Below are 21,931 nucleotides of genomic sequence, written 5' to 3'. Positions count from 1 at the left end.
ATGAGTCGTCCTCAGAAATATGATTATTCGTCTGCTGGACCCTCTAACAGTAAACACAGGGGACCCAGTGAACCAACATCCATTGACGAAACCATAGAGTCCATTAACCAACACCTTCGTGCCGCCAATAGTGACATTGAGAAGCTCCAGAAAGAGCTTCAGAGGTCCCGGACAGAACTGGAGAAAACATATCCAGAATTTAAGGAAACAGAGGCGGCTGCAAGAGCAGAACATCGTGCTCTTAAAAACAAAATGGACTCCCTTAGTGAGGAAGTCAAAAATTACAGAGCTTTCCATGAAAAATTAAAAGAGGAGAAAAAATATAGCGACACAATTAGCTTTCAGAATCAATTGCTTAGGGTAAAGATCGGAGCACTGAAAGAAAAAGAGATGCGGGATCATGCGGGAGCTGAAATCCAAACGAGCAGCCTTGGCAGAGGAAAATAAGAAACTACTAAAATACTGTAGTTTTACATGACAATGATTTTTTAAAAATTTTATGTTATTGACTGGGTGCCTTTATCTATTTATTATATTTTATAGTGAAATTTCAATTTAAGTAAATATAAGAGCTGCTGGACAATCTGAATTTCCCCACTGGGGGATGAATAAAGTATCTATCTATCTATCTATCTATCTATCTATCTATCTATCTATCTATCTATCTATCTATCTATCTATCTATCTATCTATCTATCTATCTATCTATCTATCTATCTGTCCGTCTGAGCGATATTTAATAGCTAATGCTAATTCCTTCATATTCCATTTTATCTTAAAAAGCATTGTGGTGCTGATAGCATCATTCTTTGAACGTGGGCTACTTTTCACAAACACAAAAGGGGTCTATAGCTTTTGTGGTGTGATCAAATTAGAGGTATCTACATCAAACATATGCCTATTGTATAACTTTAAGTAAATGCACGTATATTTCTTGAAATGTTAAGTATGTGACCATGCTATAAGTGAATTAAATAACCAGGGGGCGTGCAGTTATATGGTTTTAATGTGGTTCCTGGGCACTATGGCTCTGCGTCGTGGATTAAAATAGTATAACCGTATGCCCTCTCGTTGTTTAATTCTTACTTATACAGTATTGTGCCAAAGTTTAGGTTGGTGTCAAATTCCAGTGAAATTTTGTTGAAGTGCATCTCACATAAATGAGCTTACATTCATATTTTTAATTGAATTGCTGTTTTCTACTGTGTTCCTTATTTATACAATCTCAAAACTCAGTTCGACAGAAAAAGCACCTGAGTGTGGCTGCACACTTTTCCTAAGAATGCTTTCAAAAATACACTTTATCACTGTTTGTGGCTTTATTTATTAATAAAATTATATTTTTTTTTTCTCTTTTCTTTATGATGACTGAAATGGCAAGAAATTAAAAAATTAGCAATTTTTTTTTTAGTTCACTGTTATGTTAGTAGCAATAGTAGTTAACAATAATAGATTTGGGATTTTCCTGTTCTTACTGTCCACAGGTTCAAGTCTGACTCTCCACGCCTTCCTGACATTAATAAATTTTCTGATCAAGCTTATTAGGACATTCATGAGTCTGATTTATGAGTCTGATTATTTACTGTGTGAGAGAGTGCAGACGCTTTTCTACTTGCTTCTGCCAGTTTTACTTTGTTTTTATTCCTTTTCATTTTTATCCAATGATTTTATAATACAGTTTTTAACTTTATTTTTACCCTATTTTAACTGGACTTGAAATTTTAGTGAGGATTTTTACATTTGCTTTTAACAACTAATCTGACCTAGTACATGCAGAACGCTGCTGCGGTCCTGAACTAGGAAGGACAATCACATTCCTGCTGTTTTCAGATCTTTAGTAGAATTACTTTAAAAACTAAATATAATTGTGTTTCTTTTATTTGGATGTTTGACACTTTTTGTGCCACCTCTTGCTCGGGAATGAAGTAGACAATCAGTCAACATTAGAGACTTTTTACAGTGCTTGGACCAGTACTGCCCCGGGGACCCAGCCGATTCTCAGCCAACACTCAGTTTATAGTGTGTGGGCCAGTAGGATCGGTGAGAGTCATCTTACAGTGTGTGGGCCATTACTGGGCCAGTAGGATCGGTGAGAGTCATCTTACAGTGTGTGGGCCAGTACTGGGCCAGTAGGATCGGTGAGAGTCATCTTACAGTGTGTGGGCCAGTACTGGGCCAGTAGGATCGGTGAGAGTCATCTTACAGTGTGTGGGCCAGTACTGGGCCAGTAGGATCGGTGAGAGTCATCTTACAGTGTGTGGGCCAGTACTGGGCCAGTAGGATCGGTGAGAGTCATCTTACAGTGTGTGGGCCAGTACTGGGCCAGCAGGATCGGTGAGAGTCATCTTACAGTGTGTGGGCCAGTACTGGGCCAGAGGAGATTTATTGTGTCTTTTTTCAGAAAGTGGCCACACCACTGCAGAGAGCCTCCTGTTCAATGACAGTCTCATCTCCCATCTGGCACAGCAGGTCAGGGCCAAACACAACACTGAGATCAACTGTACAATGCAACAGAGTTCAATACAAAAGCACTGCAATCTATAAAACTGTGAGGCGTTTGAATTTATTATCTATTTAATCTTATATTTTGCAAAATGATGAAGAGAATCTGTTTGGATTTCTGTTAGTTCAAAGAAACCACGGGACATGCTTAGGGGTCTCTGGAGTCAGGTCCATGTTTAAAGGTCTCTTAGGTGGTATTACACATTTTTAGTCAGTGTGTTTATGCAAAAACACTGACATGCCTCTTCTGTATGAGCCATGCACGTGTGAATGAAGAGAAGGAAAAGTGAATGTTTTTAATTTCAGCTGTGACACTGCTGAATGTTAACCCCTCTATTCTACTTTACTGTCTTTCATTCTGCAGAGATTTGATGCAGTCTTGACAGACCCAGTGGTGCCCACAGGCTCATTAATAGCACGGCAACTAGGTGAGCTCTGTAACACGTGGATTATCTGTGTTTGTGTGTCTGTAAATCTGCTCACCTCTCTTTGCTAAATTGCTTTCAGGTATCCCCACTATTAATTTGCTGAGGGGAATTCCATGTACCCTGGATACGCAGTCTTCAGGCTGCCCATCCCCGCCCTCATACGTGCCTCGCTTTTTCACTGGATACACAGATAAAATGAGCTTTAAGGAGAGAGCTGTCAACACTTTGGTGAGCTATTGTAGCCAGATATGCTTGGACGGGCATGTGTATGGATGAAGGATGGCTTTTTTCTATTCAGTGAAATGAAGTGGTCTCCACTTGCTTTCTATTTCTTTCTCATTTCTTTAGATATAAGACACACAATTCTCTAGAAATAGTCAGTGCTGGCACTAAAACACATGTTTAAATGAACTTTGTTGACATTTAACTCACATGAACACATAACCTAAAATCTTCAGTAGAGCATTTGTCTATTGTCCTGTGATACCTCTGACCCACAGGTGGCTTTACTGGAGCCGCTGCTTTGCCGACTGCTGTTCTGGCACTTTGACCACATAGGCTATCAGTTCCTGAGAGAGGAGGTGGGCATAGCTCAAGTGTCCCAAACAATGTGAAGATAATGAAATGGGTGCCTCAGAACGACCTACTAGGTCTGTGAATGCCCTGTGTTGTAATATCCAACAATACCAGTATTTGCCAGTACAACTAATTTTGCATGTTTGTGTCTTAGCACACCCTGGAGCTCGGGCTTTCATCACTCACGCTGGGTCACATGGTCTCTTTGAGGGACTGTGTAATGCTGTTCCCATGGTGATGGTGCCACTTGCTGGGGACCAGCCCGATAACGCACAGAAGCTGGCAAGCAGGGGAGCAGGAGTCATCTTGGATATTTGTTCCATCTCTACAGAAAGCCTCCTTTGGGCACTGAATGAAGTCATCAATGACACCAGGTGAGGGGTCATGTGGTCTCTCACATTGTTGTTGTTTGTTTTGGGATGTGCATTTTAATACTGTCTTAAGTCTTACGATTTTGATCTGGTCCACCTGTGTGTCAGATACAGAGTGTGTTCAGAAGCTGTCAGTCCTCCATCGAGACCGGCCAGTTGACCCACTCGACCTTTCAGTGTACTGGACAGAATTTGTGATGCGCCACAAAGGGGCAAAACATCTTAAATCTGTTGCCCACGACCTCAACTGGCTCCAGTACTTCAACCTCGACGTCATAGCGCTGCTGGCTACTGCAGTGCTGGTTTTTATAGTAGTCACAGTGAAGTGTTGCAAAATATGCCTCCAAAAACTGGGCAGGAAGAGGAAGCAGGACTAACTAACTACTACATGTGCACATTCATCTCAGCAACAACACTATTATGGGAGTTTAACACTCATTATCCCTAAAATACAGATGCAGAGTAAAGTTATGGTTGAAACGTGTGTCAGGGTGAAGAAGGAAAAGTGAAGCCATGTGGTGATCAAACACACCTTTAATAAACAGAAAATACAGATTATTATTAGACTGTTGGGTGAGGTTTGGGCTTGGCAATGATGAACATTAGTGGCCGCCCTTCTTTGGGGGGAAAAAGGTGTATTCAATAGCCAGAGCAACAGTAAAAGCAGCAAATCCCCACTTGAATCCTTTGAACAGCACTTCTGACAGAGTCACAGGACGAGCAAAGCCACCAGCGTATCTCCATGCCTCATTCCTGGAGAGAGAGAGAGAGAGACAGAGAGAGGAGAGGGATCAGTGTGAGGAATCATACTGGATACCAAAATCTCTTATGAAGATCAGTCTCCTTGTAAATCTCTGGCAAAGACGTCTTGCTGTGGCCGTGGTCACCCCCCATGCTAAAAAACACAGATCCATATAGTGGTTTCTTTAATGTTAATGTTTAATGTGCCTTCATGTAGACAGCTCATTGTCTGCATCTTTTCTTTCCAGTATTTTATTTTAATTTGTTCTCTGAGAAATGAGATGAGATAAACTTTATTAGTCCCTAAAGGCAAACTTAGTTTTGTAAAAGTAATAAGTGCTAAGTAATGAAAGTCACTCACAGTCCAGTTCTTGTTGGTTTGTCATCTACCATTGACTAAGGTGTTGTAGAGCCAGATGACAGTGGGGTTGAAGATCTCCTGTATCATTCAGTGACAGCACAGTCCTCCACCATTCCCTACTATTCCAGGATGGCCTCCAGCTTTTTCTGTTTGCATCTCTCCACCACAGCCTCCAGTGAATCCAGCCTCATTCCAGTCACTTAACCAGCTTTTTTCTACCAGTTTGTCCGGCCGCCTTACATCCTTCTGCTTTATAAATTATGTCCTATGTGAAAGTGGACATGAGGGCAGAGAGAGCCTTGTGATTGTGGAGTTTCTCTATAGATAGTTTCTCTAAACATATAAGTCGGTTTCATGCTCCCAAAGAACAGGAATCTTGTAATAGGTGTTATGCAGAAAGGTTTCTGTGAAAAAGTGATTATGTTCTGTGGGAGGGCACACAGCCTTCTAAAAGTGATGGTGGTACAGTTTTTTGTTTGTTTTTTTTTTGCATATGACTTTATCACGATCAGTAAAGGTAGAAAAAAATTCTGTTTTAGCTGTTATAATCACTTTTGGGCAATGAAAATACTATTTATAATATTTTACTGGTCATACTGGGTTTTTACAGATTCCTATACTGGTGCAAAAGTAGTAGATGGTAGATAATCTTTAAAATATTAAACACGGGATGGAAGTAAATGTGAGACAGAAACCCAGTTTCCTGCATCAACATATCTGTGAGAAACACTTCTTAGTAAGGAGAATATTGTATTTTACTATTTCAAATATAACAGGCCATATTGAGAATGCACAGCCAATGCATATGCACAGAGACAAGCTTTACATAATTGAATGCACTTTCAATATGGTTAAATGTTTGGCTTGTGAAACTGGCTGTGTAATAGCACACAGCGTACTTACATCGTATGTGTTTTATTAACTGAGTAAAACAGTACAACAGAAACAATTTGAGATCTGCAACAGTCAAATGCTGCATATAGTCACCTCAGCACAGCCTGTTTGGGATCTACATCCAGGAGCTGCACCTGAAGAATGTGCACTGAACCAGTGGTTTTAAAGCTTTTTTGAAGCATGGCACATTTTTTTCATTTAAAAACTTTTGCAGCACACCACCAACCAAAAAGTGTCAGTATATTTCTTCAGTTTATTTATACTCAGTGTGAAACCTGGGCTTGTTTAGATGGACACAAAGCTGATATCCTGGCAGGAATTGAATAAAGACATACATGAAGCTCTTATTCATCACCTCTGTCTCTCTCTGTTTTTAGTTTTTTAGCAATTGTGCTTGAAAAACTCACCTCACATTGATACAGTTGTGGAAAATGGGCGAATCCAATGGTCACTCTGACTGAGCTCCAGAGATCCTGTGTGGAGATGGGACAAAGCTCCTGAAGGACAACCATCACTGTAGCTCTCCAGCAATCAGGGCTTTATGTCTGAGTGACTAGGCAGAAGTACGATGGCCAACGAGGGCAAACGCCCCGCAGCAGCCAAAACACGTGCAAAAGAGAAACGCTGCAACGGAAGTGCGCCAGGCCTGTAGGGGGGACCCCGAACTGAGGGATGCTGCTATGAACAAAGTTTGGCTAACTTTTAACAGTGCTGCTATTAGCTTAGCTTCCCTGCTGCTGAGCAGGCTGAGGAACTTCATCTTTTTTTTGCTCCAGTCCTGCAAACAGCAGACTAAGTACACTTCTGAGTCTTTCCACATTCAGAATATTCAGATAATACCAATAGTATCAGGAATGGAAAGGACTAGGACCACTGGTCCCTGACACAGACACGCTCTATAAAAAAGGGCAGAGACAACTTATTTTCCCTAAGGCAGCTCAGGTTCTCAGGATTAACTAACTCACTCAAGTAGTTATGAAGTCAAGAAATAATGATGCTAAGCTGAAGGCTTCCATAAAGGATGCAACAACTTCAAGGTAACAGGTCATTATGAGATTCATAACCTTAGCATTTTTAAACAGGAATACTTTTGCTTCTAGGAATAAATGCTGCTTGGTTCATGGTTCTCAAGCAAACTTTACAACTTTAGAAACAGAACAAGCTGATGTGCCTTACCATCTGACTGCTCTATTCCCTCTGGATTGTGTGAAGGGCACCATTTCCAAGGGATGTGCACAAAAAAGGGGCTGAGAGATAATGGGTAAGGGATCTGAACACTGCCTGAAAGAGAAAGAAAATACATGGGATTTTATGCGTGTGTACGCACGCAGACAGCGACAAGCAAATAAATACAATCAAAATGTTTAATGCTTAATCAAATCTTTCCTGGTAATTAAACTGTTAAATAAATCGGCCAAGCAGGAAATGTTTATTTTTATTATTTATTTATTTTTAATGTGAGGAAACCGGAGCACCCGGAGTAAACTCATGAGAAACTTGTTCCATATTTGGCGCTCCTGAATCAGGAGGGCACTGGCCAACATTCATTTTTTAGTTGATATCTGAGAATAAAGTCAAACTGTTGAGAATTAAGTTGAAATACCATTTTGTTTTTGTCTGAATAGTATTTGAACTTTTTCTTAATATCTTGATTTGAGAAGAGGAAGAGACACATTAAAGTAATGTCTCTGTAGTGTTGATCTGCTCTGTTTGCTCAGATTCCTGCCTTCCTGTCACGAGATGCGGGTGGTGTGGTGTGAAGGAGGAGAGGTAAGGACCCAAATGCAGGACAACAAAGGGTTTTATTTCACCTGGGAACTTGCAGGGCTCAAGACAACACAAAAACCAGAGAACCGGATGAAACGGTAAGAACTATGAAAGACCGGGTGAGGTGGTCATCACAAAAACACACTTCTACTTGTGAACAACACCAACTAAATGCAACTATAACTATAATGCTTCTGCGGGGAACAAAGGAAGACGGGAGGTATAAATAGAGAGGAACACAACAGGTGATTGAACTCAGGTGAACATAACGGGGACAGGTGAAACTCATGAACACAAATTACACATGAAGCTGCCAGAGACCAGAACGGGGGGAAAACAGGAAGTCAATACAAAATAAACGTCCTCTGACAGGAAGTTCCAAGGGGACTCATGACACTTCCTGACTGAACATCTGGTGGAGCAGATGTACATTTATTGCTCTGTAGCACATCTCTGGGCTTAGTACTGAGCATAGTATCATATTTGTACATAATGTACTTGAAATCGAAAGATGCTTTGTTACGAGTGCTTTCTTTAAGCTCAGTGACACTTGGCTTGGTCGTAATCAACTTGAAACATGACAGAGGATGATTGTTTTTATTAGTAACATCCTCAGCTTTAGGCTCAACGTTGATTTATCAACAGGACAGGCTCAACATTTATTATATTTGTATGTATATGGTGTCTCATCAAGTCTGTCTTTCAGCTCATTGTCATATTCTTGTAGAATGGTCTGATGTGACTGTAACTTCCATTCAGTCTGATCTGTGTACTGGTCCTTTCCAGAGATGGGTGGAAATGTTGGAATTTCTCTAGCCTTCTGGGTCAGAATATTGGGTAGAGGTTTATACCTGGACCTTAACCGGTCCCTGGTTGATGATGCTGTCCGAGGAGAGCCTTGCTTAATCTCAGTGGCACCTTTGTCGAGAGGGGTCTGAGGAGGCTTTGGCTGGGGCCTGTCTCATACAGTCCACTTGGAAGCTTTGCCGACACAGCCAGGAACAATCAGACCACACCCGCACATTCAGATCCTCAGACAGACTGATAAAAACTTTGTCGTAGTGATTATACATAATGTGGGTGACGGTTGTGACGTGTCCTTTTAAAACCTGCTCATGGGCTGTGGTTCTTCTATGAGGAAGCCACACCCGCAGTAATCCATCTCTACCTATTGTCCACAGGACTTTCAACTACTTCTCCATCAGAGCTACCAAATGTGATTTGTGTGTCACCATCAACAGCTATGTCAAACTGTGCACAACAAATACACTTATCTTTGTCGCCTGCCCCTGAAGCTCGGTGACTTGGACCAGATGGTGGGATGTGCGGAGAAGAACGGCACATCTTCGTCACCTTTGCAAAGGAACGAATGACATCATTACTATACCTTATTGAAAATCATATGAAACATTTTATTAGCATGATTAAGTCAGACTTGATCTAATGCTAAACATGAAAAAATGTTTTGTCTGAATACATCCATTTAAATAATGTTAACGTACCAGGTTGGCTGGCATCTTCACACAACATGTTTTAATCTAGTGACATTCAAACAGCCTACATGAACTCCATTGATCTAGCTACTATGCATTTTGACTTTAAGAAGTATTAAACTATAATGTGAAATACATGCCTGAATCCAGTTACAGTGACATCAGTGATTACAACTGAGGACTGTGAAATGTATTTAGTTTAAAGCAGGACTATATGTAGTGGCACATACAATACTATCAAATTTATGCCAGAATCCATTTAAAGACGCATCAGAGAAAAATTGAAAAAAAACCCATACTATTAGATACATGCCTGAATCCACTTTAAAAGACATCATTAATTAAAATTGAGGACTGTAACATGCCATTCTGTTAAAGCAGGGCTATGCATTTTGACCTTATGAACTGGTACACACAACACTAAGACAATACAAGGACTAAGCATTTTGGTGATTTTATAAACTGGATATATAATTTGATATATAATATTGGGAGATTCACAATATAAACAATAACATGCGAGCGCACACACACACACACACACACACACACACAAACCCCAAAATAAATAATTGCTTTATAACTTTTCTATTAATTCATATAATTTCAATAATATTAAATTTAATAACTTTTCTAATACTGTCAAATACAGTAACTTACATGCCTAAATCCACAAAAGCACATGTGACCTCAGCCCAGACAAAGACCACAAGTCCTGACCCCAACTCAAGACTACACACAGACTGTACAAAATGAAGAATAAGCTTGTAAGACACTAAACCAAAGATATACCAAATTTATATTCAAAAACAAACCAGAAAAGCAGTACTAAACCAGGTCTAAACCAGGACTGAACGAGGATTAACACTAGAACTATTGGACTGGAATGGCCACAGCTGTCATTATTTGTAAATAATCTCAATAAATTGATCTGTAACTTGTGAGGATTAGAAATAATAAACATCAGGGATTTAAAATCTAATGAACAGGAAAAAGTATTAGTAAATCCACAACCAAAGAAGTGCAGTATGATTTTGAATTAATTCAATACAATAAGTTATTCTATTAATTTCCTTGTAAATTAAAGAAATATAATCTATTAAACATTAAAATGCATTTCAAAATAATTTATGGAAACGTATCAAACTCAGATACAGCCCATTATAAGAAAATAACTTTTACATTCAATAATCTGTGGGGAAACTAATTTATAAAACAGGTCAGTTAGCAAATATATCATCTAAAATTCTTATCAGTATATCATGCTGTAACTACAGTAATAAAGTAGGGTACTGTCATTTAAATGGGAAAAGGAATCGGGCTGATGCGTCAGCGCATGAAAGACGCAGTGTAAGAAAAGTCTAGAAACAGCAGTTGCTAAGCAACGATGACGCGGGAAAATTACACGGACTGTAATGCATAAGGTCAATGACAGCTATGGCCAATGATAGAAATGCTCAGAGCTCTTTTATGCTTTGATATTGTAATAAAATAACAGTGTTAAAATAAATTATACATGCACTTAGGACAATTTACGGTAAATTATTACACTGCAAAATGTAAAAATGATCAAAATGACTGTGTCTTGGTAGTTCTAGTGTTAAACACCGTTAGTTATAACACATCTAGCTAAACTCTAAACCAAACCAGAAAAAGCAGAACTAAATCAGGTCTAAATTTATATCAGCACTAAAATAAAGTTCAGAAGAAAATAATCCTACCTTCGTCCTGGGTTAGCGGGCTAGCCAAAGGCTCAAAGGTCCAAGGCAGTGCTTTCTCAGTCAGAAGATGTCCCGAAACACAGATTTAACAGTAGACAAAAAACTGCGCCGCTCTTTTATACAGGGAAAGAAAGGTCCACTCTGATAGGACCATTTCAAATAAAGCCACGTCTCTCGACCAATCAATTTCAATTTGTCTTCGCTCCACTGCCACTGGTGGGGGCGGGGGAATGATCTAGCTAAACGAAAGGCTTGCTAACATGCTAGTTAATAAATGCTAACGCCTTTAGCATATATCAGCTAACATGGAAGTTAATAAATGCTAACGCCTTTAGCATATATTAGCTAGCATGGAAGTTAATAAATGCTAACGCCTTTAGCATATATTAGCTAACATGGAAGTTAATAAATGCTAACGCCTTTAGCATATATCAGCTAACATGCTAGTTAATAAATGCTAACGCCTTTAGCATATATCAGCTAACATGGAAGTTAATAAATGCTAACGCCTTTAGCATATATCAGCTAACATGCTAGTTAATAAATGCTAACGCCTTTAGCATATATCAGCTAACATGGGAAGTTAATAAATGCTAACGCCTTTAGCATATATCAGCTAGCATGGAAGTTAATAAATGCTAACGCCTTTAGCATATATCAGCTAACATATGGAGGGCATGATTCAGAGCAGAATTTAACATAATCAATCAGAGTCTTCCCCAGTTGCTCAGCTCCTACTGGGCTGAGGCCGCTAATTCTACAGACATGCAAAGTAAATGCAAATAATCACTAACATAATCAGATAATTAAGTCTTTACTTCCCTGATTCTACTACAAAGTTACTCTCTAATAATACTGTACCCTCCGCCCCGGTCCCATAAGGGAACGGTTTGGAGCATTGAGAGGCTAGGATCTGCTGTGAGGGGAGAGGGTTGACGCGATTGAACTTTGAAAAGAGAGACCAGAGACGGACTCCTGTAAGGTAAGAGAATTTTAATTTGGTTAAACTGAGTAGAGTCTCAGTGGGTCTAATTCGAACAAAAGCGTCACCTGAGTAGAGTCTCAGGGAATTAGGGCCCAAACAAAACCGTGTGAAGGGTGTCCCTGGGAGTTTCTGGCTCTCTGGGAGCCCCGGGTGGTCCTGGGTCCTTCGGGTCACGCAAGCTGAGTAGAGTCTCACTGAATTGCGGTCTCATATCAGTCTGAGGGGTTGGTGATTACAAAACGGATCACTGACTAAAAATATCATTGACTTGACTTGAGTGCTGAAATTCAAACAAAACCGAAACTTGTGTGGCCTACGGGACACTGGGTCAAACATGTTCGGGTAAAACCGAGCAGACCCAAAGTAAACTAACCCCGTGGTCTGTGAGGGACCCGGAACAAAAAGGAGCCCCGGTGCGCGCCGATAGTGCTTTTGAGCATAACAAGAGAGAACATTGGTACCATGGAAAGAATATAAAAGCATAGAAATAATTAATGTGACATAAAGTGAGTTAAACAGCTGCTCCATCTCCTCCAATCGGATCAGTAACTAAACAATAACAGTAATTAAAATAATTTAAAAAACAAAAAGGGGGGATAAGGAGCCTGTTAAAATAATACGTGTAGGCCTACAATAATTATAATAACAATAAATAAATAATTAATAAATAAATGAGTAGCAGTTAGTAAAAACAAATAGTAACTGAATATTTAAAAAAAGTAATTATAATAATAAATATAGCCGCAAGCGGCGATGATCGGCCCTCGCCGTTCGCGACCCGCCGTGACCCGCCGCGTTCCCTATGTATTCACCCGTGACCGTCCGTTACAGCCCGTGACCAGCCCCTGGTGCTGAAGTCAAACTGTGTAGCCAGTGATTTCAGTGGGATCCATTTTTACAACCTGAAAACATGACAGCCATTTTGTGTCCCATTAGACAGAATTCTCATTGAAAATATATGGTGGGTTTCGGTCATTGCCAAGGCAACACCATTGAAAATAAGGCATGTTCGTTAAAGTACGTGCAAAAACGGTACATTTTGTAAAATTCCCATTGGAAATGAATGGCAGTTGGTTAAAATTGTGCTGTGCCAAAATGCAAAAAACCAGCAGTGTCCACAATCACTAAGACAATGCAGACCAATTACAAATATAATCTTCGAAATTGTACTATATGTACAGTATTAATAATTGTATTGCGTATTATTTTTAATCTACTAATTACCCATAACTAATAAAGTCTAGTCAGACAAACAGGAAACGAGACAGCCAATCGGACAGCAATAGGCGGGTCTTAGAGCAGTTTGGGGCTTGATTGACAGTGGGCAGGGCCAGTCTCTCTGTCGTGCGCTTTATGAGGAGACGACAGGAGGGAAGACTGAAATGGCAGATCGTTGTATAGTAGCTAGAGAAATGTCTGTCTTTTTAACCAAACACAGTGAAATAGTGTTTATCTCAGGACTACTCTGTCTGGACGCTTTTTTGTGCTGCTGCGGATCTTGTCCTGTCTCAATAAGGCGCCCTTATGACCGGAAGTTCTTGACAGGTAAGTGAGTTTTGCCAAGGTTGATTACATGTCTCATAGTGGCAACTACATTTCCAGACTTCATAAATGAAAGCAGCAGTTCATTTGAGCTGTGTTAAACGGGGGCTACGTTCAGCAAGCTAGTCGGTAGCTATTAGCTTGATCCCGCTTGGTAAAACGTTTCTTTACAGCCTTTGTATCCATCTCTCGTTACGGGACACGTTCGATGCAATGTTCCTCAAATAATCTGCATTATTAGATGTAGGTTTGAGCAATATTTTTGTAATACTTGAAGTTAGCTCGGACGCCGAGTAATTTAACCGCACTACAAGTCCCAAAATGCATTGCATCCGCTTCCTTTCCCTCTGATGCAGCGATGAGGACACAGCTGCTCTAAACACGGAGCTTACCGAGTGAATTTAGGATTTATAAGAAATGAGCACAGGAAAAGCGAACTTTGAAAACTCTTATAAACAGATGGAAGAAGAGAGAGTGTTTGGAGGACAAAATGTGGTTTGTGACTGGATTTATTTGATTTTAACAGTATAATTAATTTTAACAGTATAATTAATTACTTCTGTTAATTAGTTGTTCTTGTTAATACCCTGACTACATAGATTATTATACATAGGACTCAGAAGGATTCTACAGGGAGTGATGTCTGTGTGGTCAGCTGTAAATGAACACTATACAGGCAGTTCTGCACTGACTTTAGTAAATACCAAAACAATTTCAACCAAATTCTGTAACTACAGGTGTGTTCAGACATGTATAAGTGTAAGTTGTGTTTTAATTTCTTAGGCTCAGTTCTGCTCTAATGTGTTAATGTGATCTCTTTTTAGAACACGTGTCAAAGCTGTCTGCAGCGACAAGTTCACAGGAGAAGACATCCACATTCACCAGACCAAGCTGGAGATTTACTTTTAAGTTATTGGAGTTCGCGCCGTTTGTGTGCAGATATGGCTCAATGTGTAGGACACATATCAGCCATAAAGCTAATGACTTTGCTCCATTTAGACCCTAACATGTAGTGTGAGCACAGTTGTCTACCTTATCACCTACAGTATTTTCCCTGTTGTGAAGTCCTATCAAACACAGCTGTTACATTAATAACAAAATAAAGTATAAAATGAAATTAAGGGCAATCACCAGTATATGAAAATTTACTGTTTCAACTGTTTCTACTGCTTTAGAGTGTTCATGTTGTATGCAACCTTACACTGACATGTATATACTGACTTTCCTAATAAAATATTTGAGATGTTCCTTGTAGCATTTACATATTAGAAATATTATACCTTTTATTTCTTTGATCCTTGACATGTTAATAGGTTACACTTACAGCTATTTTGAGAAATAAATTAATTACACCATGGAAAACCTACAAGATTACGGAAAAAGTACTTTATTAAAGCACTACAGAGGTGTAGTTTAATGTGGATAGTTTGCTGCGTTTTAATCTAAAATAAAGCTCATTTACTCATGTCAAATTCTATGCTAATATCTTTAGCATTTATTAACTACCATGTTAGCTGATATATGCTAAAGACGTTAGCATTTATTAACTACCACGTTAGCTGATATATGCTAAAGGCGTTAGCATTTATTAACTACCACGTTAGCTGATATATGCTAAAGGCGTTAGCATTTATTAACTACCACGTTAGCTGATATATGCTAAAGGCGTTAGCCTTTATTAACTAGCATGTTAGCAAGCCTTTTGTTCAGATCATTCCCCCTTCCCCTCGGTGGCAGTGGCGCGAAGACAAATTGAAATCGATTGGTCGAGAGACGTGGCTTTATTTGAAATGGTCCTATCAGAGTGGACCTTTCTTTCCCTGTATAAAAGACAGCGGCGCGAAGACAAACCCCCAGTTGCCACTCTGCGATTCACTCTGTGAGTTTGATATTCACTCTGTGGGTTTACGAGCTGCATTTTTCAGAGCTTTTTCTTGGACTGCGATCATCGGATCATTTGGATTACTGTTTTTCGTTAGTTAGTCTTGTGTGTTTTTTGTCTACTGTTAAATCTGTGTTTCGGGACATCTTCTGACTGAGAAAGCACTGCCTTGGACCTTTGAGCCTTTGGCTAGCGCCGCTAACCCAGGACGAAGGTAGGAATATTTTCTGCTGAACTTTATTTTAATGCTGATATACATTTAGACCTGGTTTAGTTCTGCTTTTCTGGTTTGGTTTAGAGTTTAGATGTGTTATAATTTTGGATTGATGCCAGTGTTTAACACTAGAACTACCAAGACACAGTCATTTTGATCAATTTTACATTTTACGGTATAATAATTTACCGTGAATTGTCCTAAGTGTATGTATAATTTATTTTAGCAGTGTTATTTTATTACAATATCAGAGCATAAAAGAGCTCTGAGCATTTCTATCATTGGCCATAGCTGTCATTGACCTTATGCATTACAGTCCGTGTGATTTTCCCACGTCATCGTTGCTTAGCAACTGCTGTTTCTAGACTTTTCTTACACTGCGTCTTTCATGCGCTGACGCATCAACCCGATTCCTTTTTCCAAGTGAGTCCATTTAAATGACAGTACCCTACTTTATTACTGTAGTTACAGCATGATATATTGATAAGAATTTTAGATGATATATTTGCTAACTGACCTGTTTTATAAATTAGTTTCCCCACAGATTATTGAATGTAAAAGTTATTTTCTTATAATGGGCTGTATCTGAGTTTGATACGTTTCCATAAATTATTTTGCAATGCATTTTAATGTTTAATAGGTTATATGTTTTTAATTTACCAGGAAAATAACAGAATAACTTACTGTATTGATTTAATTCAAAATCATACTGCACTTCTTTGGTTGTAGATTTACTAATACTTTTCCCTGTTCATTAGAATTTAAATCCCTGATGTTTATTATTACCAATCCTTACATTACAGATCAATTTATTGAGATTATTTGCAAATAATGACAGCTGTAGCCATTCCAGTCCAATAGTTCTAGTGTTAATCCTCGTTCAGTCCTGGTTTAGACCTGGTTTAGTACTGCTTTTCTGGTTTGGTTTTGAATATAAATTTGGTATATCTTTGGTTTAGTGTCTTACAAGCTTATTCTTCATTTTGTACAGTCTGTGTGTAGTCTTGAGTTGGGGTCAGACTTGTGGTCTTTGTCTGGGCTGAGGTCACTTGTGCTTTTGTGGATTTAGGCATGTAAATTACTGTATTTGGCAGTATTAGAAGAAGAAGAAGTACTTTATTAATCTCCAAGGGGAAATTCAGTTGTTGCAGTAGTTATTCTAATTTAAAGTTATTAAATTTAATATTATTTAAATTATAATAACTAATAGAAAAGTAATAAAGCAATTATTTATTTTGGGGTGTGTGTGTGTGTGTGTGTGTGTGCGCGCGCACACGCGCGTTATTGTTTATATTGTGAATCTCTCAATATTATATATCAAAGTATATATCCAGTTTATAAAATCACCAAAATGCTTAGTCCTTGTATTGTCTTAGTGTTGTGTACCAGTTCATAAAGTCAAAATGCATAGTCCTGCTTTAACAGAATGGCATGTTACAGTCCTCAGTTGTAATCACTGATGTCACTGTAACTGGATTCAGGCATGTGTTTTATATTATAGTTTAATACTTCTTAAAGTCAAAATGCATAGTAGCTAGATCAATGGAGTTCATGTAGTCTGTTTAAATGTCACTAGATTAAAACATGCTGTGTGAAGATGCCAGTCAACCTGAAAGAGATCAGTGACTGCAAAGTAGTGGCTGGGGAGAGTGTAGCCAGACAGCATAGGATGGTGGTGTGTAGGATGACTCTGGTGGGGAGGAAGATGAAGAGGACAAGGGCAGAGCAGAGGGCCAAGTGGTGGAAGTTGAAAAAGGAAGAGTGTTGTGTGGCTTTCAGGGAGGAGCTGAAACAGGCTCTGGGAGGTCAGGAGGTTCATCCAGATGACTGGACAGCTACAGCTAAAGTGATCAGGGAGACAGGTAGGAGGGTACTTGGTGTGTCATCTGGACAGAGGAAAGCAGATAAGGAGACTTGGTGGTGGAATGAGGAAGTTCAGGAATGTGTTAAGAGGAAAAGGTTAGCTAAGAAGAAGTGGGGCACTGAGAGGACAGAAGAGAACAGACAGGAGTACAGGGAGATGCAGCGTAAGGTGAAGGTAGAGGTGGCAAAGGTCAAACAAAGAGCATATGAGGATTTGTATGATAGGTTGGACACTAAGGAGGGAGAGGTGGATTTGTACAGGTTGGCGAGGCAGAGAGACAGAGATGGGAAGGATGTGCAGCAGGTTAGGGTGATCAAGGACAGGGATGGAAATGTGTTGACAGGTGCCACAAGTGTGATGGAAAGATGGAAGGAATACTTTGAAGAGTTGATGAATGAGGAAAATGTTAGAGAGCACAGAGTAGAAGAGGTGACTGTTGTGGAGCAGGAAGTAGCAAAGCTCAGTAAGGATGAAGTGAGGAAGGCGTTGAAGAGGATGAAGAGTGGAAAGGCAGTTGGTCCGGATGACATACCTGTGGAGGTATGGAAGTGTTTTGGAGAGGTGGCAGTAGAGTTTTTGACTGGGCTACTTAACAAGATCTTGGAGAGTGAGAGGATGCCTGAGGAATGGAGGAGAAGTGTTCTGGTGCCCATCTTTAAGAACAAGGGAGACGTGCAGAGTTGTGGAAACTACAGAGGAATAAAGCTGATGAGTCACACAATGAAGTTATGGGAAAGAGTAGTGGAGGCTAGGCTGAGGTCAGAAGTGAGCATTTGTGAGCAGCAGTATGGTTTCATGCCAAGAAAGAGAACGACAGGTGCAATATTTGCTTAGCAAATGCTGATGGAGAAGTACAGAGAAGACTAGAAGGAGCTGCATTGTGTCTTTGTAGATTTAGAAAAAGCGTATGACAGGGTGCCGAGAGAAGAGCTGTGGTTTTGTATGGGGAAGTCTGGAGTGGCTGTAAGACAGTGGTGAGGTGTGCTGTAGGGGTGACAGAAGAGCTCAAAGTGGAGGTGGGACTGCACCAAGGATCGGCTTTGAGCCCCTTCTTGTTTGCTGTGGTGATGGACAGGCTGACAGATGAGGTTAGACAGGAATCTCCGTGGACCATGATGTTTGCAGATGACATTGTCATCTGTAGTGAGAGCAGAGAGCAGGTGGAGGAAAATCTAGAGAGGTGGAGGTTTGCTCTGGAAAGGAGAGGAATGAAGCTGAGCCGCAGTAAAACAGAGTACATGTGTGTAAATGAGAGTGACTCAAGCAGAACGGTGAGGTTGCAGGGAGTAGAGGTGAAGAAGGTGGAGGATTTTAAGTACCTAGGGTCAACAGTCCAGAGCAACGCAGAGTGTGGAAAAGAAGTGAAGAGACGTGTGCAAGCAGGTTGGAAAGGGTGGAGGAAAGTGTCAGGTGTGATGTGTGACAAAAGAGTGTCAGCACGAATGAAAGGAAAGGTGTACAAGACAGCGGTGAGACCAGCAATGTTGTCTGGTTTAGAGACAGTGGCGCTGAGAAAAAGACAGGAGGCAGAGCTGGAGGTAGCAGAGCTGAAGATGTTGAGGTTCTCTCTGGGAGTGATGAGGATGGATAGGATCAGGAATGAGTACATCAGAGGGACAGCTCATGTTAGATGTTTTGGAGAAAAAGCCAGGGAAGCCAGATTGAGATGGTTTGGACATGCTCAGAGGAGAGACAGTGAATACTTCTATTTATATTCCTGATTTATCTAGCTTACAGTTTAGACTTGTTTTACACTTGCTTTAGTCCTGACTATGATTTAAGATTTAGTGAACTGATTAGGTTTAAGTTGATAGGTTTGATTAGGTTTAGTTGGTTACAGCTTCTTCTTTAATGGCTGTCTTCGTGTTAACATTGAGTGTTAAAAGTGCGTGCGTGCATGCATGCGTATGTGGTGTGTGTGTGTATTATTGTTTTATATTGTGGAATTATGGCCGTGGACACAAAAGACTACCTGAATCTCTCAGTATTATATATCAAATTATATATCCAATAAAATCACCAAAAGTCCTTGTTAGTCCTTGTATTGTCTTAGTATTGTGTGTACCAGTTCATAAAGTCAAAGTGCATAGTACTGCTTTAACAGAATGGCATGTTACAGTCCTCAATTTTAATTAATGATGTCTTTTTAAGTGGATTCTGGCATGTATCTAATAGTATGGTTTTTTTTTTTCAATTTTTCTCTGATGTGTCTTTAAATGGATTCTGGCATAAATTTGATAGTATTGTATGTGCCACTACATATAGTCCTGCTATAAACTAAATACATTTCACAGTCCTCAGTTGTAATCACTGATGTCACTGTAACTGGATTCAGGCATGTATTTCACATTATAGTTTAATACTTCTTAAAGTCAAAATGCATAGTAGCTAGATCAATGGAGTTCATGTAGTCTGTTTAAATGTCACTAGATTAAAACATGTTGTGTGAAGATGCCAGTTCCAGTTATGCAGATAAATGAACAAGTGCATGAATTTAGTCCTGATTTACACCTAGAATACTTCTACTTTTATTCTTGATTTATCTAGCTTACAGTTTAGACTTGAGGATCACTTGATTTACACTTTTACGTTTTTCCTTTTACTTTTACGTTTACACTTGATTTAGTCCTAACTACGATGTAGGATTTAGTGAACTGATTAGGTTTAAGTTGATAGGTTTGATTAGGTTTTTAGGTTGATTTTATTTCATATTGGAATCTCTGTAAAAGTTACTTTAAGAGCTACAGGACATCTATCCATCTATCCATCTATCCATCTATCCATCTATCCATCCATCCATCCATCCATCCATCCATCCATCCATAATTGGTCACAGCTTCTTTAATGGCTGACTTCATTTTAACATTGAGTGTTTACATCTTCAGATGCCTCGTGGGAAGGGATTCCGCCGTTCCCTTGCCGCCCGGAAGAGGAGAGCGGAGCAGCTTGATGTTCCACTCCTGCCTCCTCCTCTCTCTGCCCGCACTGAGACCATTACCCGTATGTTAAAGTCTTAAATTCTTCATATTTCAGTTGTCTCCACAACTATAGGTTCATCTGTTTTACTTAACATATTGAAGAATTTATTTGAAGCAATGGTTTCTGAGTGTACATTTGAAATCGTTTCCTTTTGTTCTAGTTTGTTCTGATTGTCGGTGACTCCCATCTACGCTCCGTGGTAGATGGAGTTGTTCCGATGCCAGAGTGCCGCATGTCCTTTGGCATCAGTTCGACACCTGGAGCTTGTGCCCGTGAGCTCCAGAGGGAGCTGGCTGAGACCGTGCTGCCCAGAGGTGGGTACAGTAACCACCATCTCTTGTCAACTAAAGTATAATTAACAAAATCACAAAGATTATTTGAGATAACTTCAGTAAGAGTAATGAGTTTCCCTCCTCTTGTCGTCAGATCCTTCTCTGGTGTGTCTCCTGGCTCCTTCCAACAACCTGATGGCCAGCAGGACTGTGGATGAGGCTGCTGCTGAGTTTGGCCACCTCTTGGCCTACATCTGCAGCCGCTGGCACAAGGTATTTATTTTATATTTGTACTTGTATTTCTGATGGCATTAACATTTCTATCAAACTTAACAAAGCTTGCGACAAGATTTCATTTTGTAGATTATATTGTAAATGTTTAAATTGTAATATGTTTTTGCTAGGTGTGCGTCCTGGACTTTCCGCCTCGTCTTGCTGGTGAGGTGGAGGTTCAGACCCTCCTTAGTCAGGCATATCACAGGGTCTCAGCGCGCATGGGTATGTAAATTTTAAAAAACTGTAGTTAAGCATCTCTTCTCTTTAGATTTTACTTTACTGTACCAAAGACTAAATCTGATAATAGATTTAGACTATTAATGTTTTCATTATACTTTTGTCATTAAGGAGTCCACTACTACTCTACGGCTGAGCATTTCCCTAGGAACTGCCTGGAGCTGTGGAGCAGGGATGGCGTAAGTACAATGTCATGTTATGCTTTGACAATCTATCAGCAGGTTTTTAAAGGATCCTTTATGCCTATAAAGCTTTGTGTTTGTGTTTTATCATGTGCTTCAGGTCCATCTCAGTGACTGTCATGTGATGGATATCCTTGTTCAGCTCCTGGTCGAGTACTGCAGCCTGGAGCGCTGGAGACCCCTGCTCCGATGGCGCCGGTTGCTCCTGGCCCAACCCGCTCCACTAGAAGGGTTCGCCAAAGGTGGTGGTGACCGGACCGCTCCCCGTGCCACGCCCACCCCCTTCTGAGTGGACCGTTGTAGGACAGGGCAGCAAGGTGAGAGGCTGGCATTTTCTGTTGCCAAAATAAGATTGATATGTTATCTCTGTAAACTCCAGAAGAAGTATGTGGTTCATTGTGTTATGTTTCTGTTAAAGAAGAGCCAGCCTAGGGTCTCCAAGCCCTCACCCGTGGGACCCAAAGGACAGCTGGTTCCGCAGGAGGTTAGTTAAAGGCATACTATTTATAAGTGATACTATGATGAAGTGTGTTACTAGTGTTTTGAATTAATATGTTATTCTTTGTTATAAGGTGGAAACTGTGTTCTCCATCCCGCTCTCGCCTGTCCTGTTCAGCCCTGCTATGCTGGTTGAGATGGAGAAG

The 21,931-nt window shown here is 40.0% G+C and overlaps 1 long non-coding RNA gene and 2 pseudogenes across 1 annotated transcript; 2 read left to right on the top strand and 1 right to left on the bottom strand.

Annotated features, from left to right (window-relative positions):
• Positions 1–6,225, top strand: LOC113134123 (UDP-glucuronosyltransferase 1-6-like; annotated as a pseudogene).
• On the bottom strand, positions 4,391–4,771 carry LOC113134886 (NADH dehydrogenase [ubiquinone] 1 beta subcomplex subunit 3-like; annotated as a pseudogene).
• Positions 6,226–15,398: 9,173 nt separating the features above from the next.
• Positions 15,399–20,529, top strand: LOC113134785 (uncharacterized). Its single transcript, XR_003296093.2, has 3 exons — positions 15,399–15,477; positions 20,227–20,341; positions 20,481–20,529. It is a non-coding gene; the product is annotated as an uncharacterized LOC113134785 (long non-coding RNA).
• Positions 20,530–21,931: the final 1,402 nt, after the last annotated feature.

This window comes from Mastacembelus armatus, chromosome 17 (assembly GCF_900324485.2).
Source record: "Mastacembelus armatus chromosome 17, fMasArm1.2, whole genome shotgun sequence".
In the NCBI taxonomy this organism is placed as follows: domain Eukaryota; kingdom Metazoa; phylum Chordata; class Actinopteri; order Synbranchiformes; family Mastacembelidae; genus Mastacembelus; species Mastacembelus armatus.
This window is presented reverse-complemented; position numbering and strand designations above follow the sequence as displayed.